The sequence below is a fragment of the Syngnathoides biaculeatus genome, chromosome 8, assembly GCF_019802595.1.
Source record: "Syngnathoides biaculeatus isolate LvHL_M chromosome 8, ASM1980259v1, whole genome shotgun sequence".
NCBI classification, from domain to species: domain Eukaryota; kingdom Metazoa; phylum Chordata; class Actinopteri; order Syngnathiformes; family Syngnathidae; genus Syngnathoides; species Syngnathoides biaculeatus.
Window position 1 is genome coordinate 9,623,732 of NC_084647.1, and position 5,642 is coordinate 9,629,373.

General features: G+C 44.1%; 2 non-coding genes across 2 annotated transcripts; both read left to right on the forward strand.

The window, feature by feature from the left end:
• The first annotated feature begins 3,572 nt into the window (after nucleotides 1-3,572).
• Nucleotides 3,573-3,646, forward strand: trnam-cau (transfer RNA methionine (anticodon CAU)). The gene has a single exon. It is a non-coding gene; the product is annotated as a tRNA-Met (tRNA).
• A 259-nt stretch (nucleotides 3,647-3,905) lies between these two features.
• Nucleotides 3,906-3,978, forward strand: trnam-cau (transfer RNA methionine (anticodon CAU)). The gene has a single exon. It is a non-coding gene; the product is annotated as a tRNA-Met (tRNA).
• The last annotated feature ends 1,664 nt before the right edge of the window (nucleotides 3,979-5,642 follow it).

The following is a 5,642-nucleotide window of genomic DNA, read 5'->3' on the forward strand; positions in this document are numbered from 1 at the left end:
GTGCACTTATTGCTCTGGAAAAAGGAAACATTGATCTGAGCGAGTGTGAGGAGGGGAAGAAGATTAATAAGGGCGCAGCTTTTATGGTTGATTGTGAAGCTTTAAGTGTGTGTATGGAGGAGTGGGGGGTGGGTCAGGTTGGTTCAGCAGTTAGGTGTAATGTTGTCATCCTGAAGCACTGTGGCAACTGACTAAAGAAAGATGTGTGTCCCGCGCAAACTGACATACAGTCGCCCACGACGCGACCAATTCGGTTAACACTTTGACCAGCACGACCACACAGTGAATACTCATTACATTGCCACTATATCTTCGTTGGGTGGGAAAGAAATGTTTTTTTTTTTTTTTTTTTGGTGTGTTGTTTTGTTTGTTTTTAATACGCCATCATCATGCTCGGCAAAGTTGCACAATGAGCTCGCCATTATCTTGAAATTAATACAGACATAGTATGTCACATCAGAAACATCACAAAACCCCAATTCACCATAATACTTCTGCGCGATATACTTGAATATTTCTTACAAATCGTATAATACGGTACCAACAATTGAAGGGACTGAGCGTCGGTCATCTTGGGATGCAGCCAGCGTTCACACGCAGTTTGGTCACTCCCTAGTTCTGAGGACCAGGGGATTTCAGAACACACGATCCTACAGGCTCACTAGAACCTCTGTGGAGTTGCATGTTCTCCCCGTGCCTGCGTGAGTTAGTTTTCTCCTGGGCACTCCGGTTCCTCCCACATCGCCCAAAAACATGAAACATTAATTGGACACTCTCAAAAGTTTGCCCCTACGTGTGATGTGTGAGTGTCGGCTGTTTGTTTGTCTTGGAGATTGGCTGGGCAACCCGTCAGGTGTTTGTACCCCGCCTTTGCCCGTTGACTGCTGGGAATAGGCTTCCAGCACTCCCCGTGACCCTGGTGAGGATAAGCAGCAAAGACGAGAGAAAATGGATGGATTAATAAAACAAAGACAATATTTAAGGTAGGATACATTAGACCATCAGGGAAAGTTTTTCTCTTTAATCGGTGTTTTTGCAAATGTACTCCAATGTAAATAATGTAGGGACACTGACAATAAATGGTCTTTTCTTACCGTTATTATTTATTGAATTGTTACTCGCATTTGTTGTAGGTACATGTTGTACCACAACATGCAAGGGCAGCACCAGGTTACTGGAAGGGTGTTGTTTTGTTTTTTTGCTGTTGTTGTGTACAGGGTGTGTCATGTAATTAATGTTGTACTCGACGATACAGAATACGCAGCAATGCCCCTTCACTTTAATACTGTCGATATATGCGGTACCACTTTCGGCCAACTTAATACAGTATCTGGGTACATGCTCCTGTGTTTTGTAGTGACAATCAGGACGATTAATATGGTTCGTACCCCAAGCATTATAATGTTGTGATTTGGTGCTATCTGTTGCTTCAGAGTTCCATGTGTGGTTAATTCTAGTAGCCAGTTGTTTTGACGGTTTTTTATAATTTACTGTGACACCAACGGTAATTTTCATTAGCCATATGTGGGGTTGATTTAGTGGGCTGCATGCGTATTAATGGTCACCCACAACCCTGCTACACAATAGAAAGTGTCCTGTCTGGCGCACAGTGGGCGGGCCAACCAAGTCTATTGTGCCCTCCAATTTTGCTGACGTCACATCGACATTCACTCTATCCAAGGCCAGGCCCATTTGCAAAGGTTAATTACAGTAGAAACTGTCCGCGCCAATGGGAACCCTGAGTGGAACATAAACAAACGATCTGCTCTCACCAATGTGACCAAAGTATCATTTAAGTATTGCAATAATCATTCTTTCACATTCAGACGATTTTTTTTTTTTGATCTAGAAATTTAAGACGACCAATCCTCATTTCACCCACCCCCAATTGTGTTGTTTGACGAATTACTGTACAGGTCAGCTAGAAAATATCTGATAGAATGCTCTAGCACATCGTTAGCAATTAAAGCGAGCAGACATTTGATGGATGAATCAATTACAGTAAAACCCCTGACATACTGCCGGTGGTACACATTCCAAAATTTGCCCATTTCATTTATTTTTGACTCATAGTTCATTTGGAAACCAACTCACCTAATCTGCTGTTTCTTTTCAATGACGAACTGCCGGTGTTGCCTATCTGGTGGCATTTAGGGGTCGATGTATGGATGGGGAAGTGAGTTGCGAATGCCGTAATTCCGGGCCTACAGAGCGGAAGTGGGTTATTACACCCCCCTCACGATACACATAGTAAAGTACAACCAACTCTACCATTCTTCAGGTAATCACATCCTTATGCCGCTACATTGGCGGCCGTGTTGTAAAACTACGTATCCCGAACTTTATAACAAAGAAAGATGGTGCCAACACAAGAGTTAACGTCTTTCTTAGGTGCAACTTCACGTAGTGACTCTCTAATCGCTTGCTTAATGCTAACTTACCAGCATACGCGCAATAACAGGGCCCTGTTGAAATAAAAAAACAAAGTAAAAAAAAAACCATTACCGGTGTGTTAATGTCAAAATGTCAAGAGGCACAGGCAGGTAGTAGGAGATCACTCACGTAGTTAAAGTAGCGCAGTGCCACAACAGGGCCGGACCGGTGAAAAGTAACGTCGGTCAGGGAAAAACATCTTCAATCCATTTTCATCCCGAGGAACAGACGGTCCAACACACTACCCACACCACCCCACCCCCCCCCTGCCCCTGGAAGGAAAGTCGAACCCACCCTACCCAGACCTACTCAAGTCGCATCACCCGCAAGCATGTCGCGCGGCCTTCGGACCGGGTCATCTTTCAGCCCCACTCCCTCCAATCCCCCCTTCCCCCTCCACACGTCCCCTAACGGCGCTCTCCTTAGCCGCCCCGCTATTCCCACGCCCGCGCCTTTCCTCCACCCCCCATCTGCCCCATCTGAGCCTCCCATGCTGTTTAGTTTGTCACAGAACCTCCTTGCACATTCCCCAGCCCAGCCTGGTTCCCTACGTAATCAGCCTGGCTCAGTCGAAGTACCCCCCACAGCTCGCGGGCCCAACATAGGCCTAGTCCAGCCCCCGGAGGTTAGTATGCGATCTAGAGCAAGCGGCGGGAAGACGGGATGCGGCCGAACCAAAGAAGGAAGAAAGAGGAGCCGAACCCGAAGAACCTGTGAGAAAGCAAAGACTCAAAGAGGGAGAGGAAACGGGGTACAGTAATAAGTAAATTTAAGGAAGTCATATAAATTCTTTCAATTTCTCAATCATCTCTTCAATCCCAATCTCATAATCTGAAGGTCGTAAGTGAGTTCAACCCTCAACGCCCCGGCAACGGTTTTTTTAAAAGCCATCAGACTGAGAGGGATTACGTTTGTCATCAGTTCTTGGGTTTAAAAACGTTCAATCAGGCGCAAGGTTGATGAAGTAGTATATGAACCAACATAACCAATTCGTGAGCTTCTGAAGATAGGATATCATCTCCAAGTGTCATTTCCTTGAGTGTTACTACGTTCAGTGACCGTCAAACAGATTATTTGACTCGGATTTATTGAAGTGACTGATACTCTTATTGGGAACTTTACAGATACGTGTGTAGAATGGCCTCGTTGGCACAGTCGGCAGTGCGTCAGTCTCATAATCTGAAGGTCGTGAGTTCAACCCTCACACGCGTCAAGTGTTTTGAAATAGCCATCAGACTGAGAGGGATTTACGTTGTCATCAGTTCTCGGTTAAAAACGTAAATCAGGCGCAACTTGATGAAGCAGTATATGAACAACAGACCTCACTTGGGAGCTTCTGATGACCGGCTCTGAACTCCAAGTTTCATTTCCTTGAGTCTTACTCCGTTCAGTGACGTCAACAGATTATTTGGACTCGGATTTAGAATTTACTGAAATTCTAATTGGGAAATTCAGAAAATAGGTGTAGAATGGCCTCGTTGGCACAGTAGGCAGTGCATCAATCTCATAATCTGAAGGTCGTGAGTTCAACCCTCACACGAGGCAACTGTTTTGAAATAGCCATCAGACCGAGAGTGGTTTAGGTTCCCCTCAGTTCTCGGTTAAAAACGTAAATCAGGCGCAAGTTGATGAAGCAGTGTATGAACAACAGACCTCACTCGGGGACCTCTGAAGTCCGGATCGAACTCCAAGTTTCATTTCCTTGATGTTACTCCATTTAGTGACGTCAAAGATTATGCACTTGGATTTATAAGTGACTGAAATTCTTATTGGGGATTCAGAAATGGGTGATTTTTTTTGGTAGAATGGCCTTTGGCACGTAGTAGGCAGTGCATCAATTCATAATCTGAAGGTCGTGAGTTCAACCCTCCACACGAGGCAACTGTTTTGAAAAAGCCATCAGACGGAGAGTGGTTTAGGTTCCTCTCAGTTCTCGGTCAAAAACGTCAATCAGGTGCAAGTTGATCAAGCAGTGTATGAACATTAGACCTCACTCTGGAGCTTCCGAAGACCGGATCTCCACTCCAATTGTCATTTCCTTGAGTCTAACTATGTTCAGTGTTGTCAACAGACTATTTGCACTAGGATTTAGAAGTGACTGAATTTCTTATTGGGAAATTCAGATAATGGGTGTAGAATGGCCTCGTTGGCACAGTAGGCAGTGCGTCAGTCTCATTATCTGAAGGTCGTAAATTCCATCCTTACATGAAGCAGTACTTTTGAAATACAAATCCGACCAAGAGGGATTTGAATTTTCATCAGTTCTCTGACAAAAACGTACTTCAGGCGCAAGTTGCTGAAGCAATAGATGAACAACAGACTTTACTCGGGAGCTTTTGAAGAACGTATCTCAACTCCAAGTTGCATTTCCTTGAGTCTTTCTACAAACAGTTACGTCAACAGACTTTCACTCGGATTTAGAAGTGATCGAAATTCATATTGGCCAAATTATAAAATGGGTGGAGATCACAAACGCCTCGTTGGAACAGTCGACAGTGCATCAGTCTCATATTATGACTTCAATCCTCACACAAGGCAAATGTCTTGAAATACCCAACAGACTGGGAGGGATTTGCATTTTCATCAGTTCTCTGATGAAAAAGGACATCAGCCACAAGTTGCTGAAGCATTACATGAACAACAGACCTGACTCGGGAGCTTCTGAAGACAGGATCTCAACTTCAAGTGCCAATTCTTGAGTCTTTCTCAGTAGAGTTACATCAAGACTACTTGCACTTGAATTTCGAAGTGACTGAAATTTATATTGGCGAATTCATAAATGATGTGGAAACACAGTGGCCTCTTTGGGAAAGGAGGCAGGGCATTAGTGTCATCATCTGAAGTTCGTGATTTTGATTCTCACACAAAGCAACAGTTTTGAAATACCCATCAGACCAAGAGGGATTTGCTTTTTCAGCAGTTCCCTGACGAAAAAGGACAACTCGCGCAATTTGCTGTAGCAATAAATGATTAACAGATCTGACCAGGGAGATTCTCAAGACCACTTCTCAACTCCAAGTCGCCTTTCCTTGAGTCTTTTTAAGTACAGTTACGTCAAAAAACTACTTGCTCAGATTTTGAAGTGACCGCAATTTATGTTGGCAGTTCCATCAAAAGACAACATGCATTCTAATTTAAAAGTGACTTTATATTGCCGAATTTATAAAGCAGGTTGAGAGCTCAATGGCATCGTTGGCACAGTCGGCAGT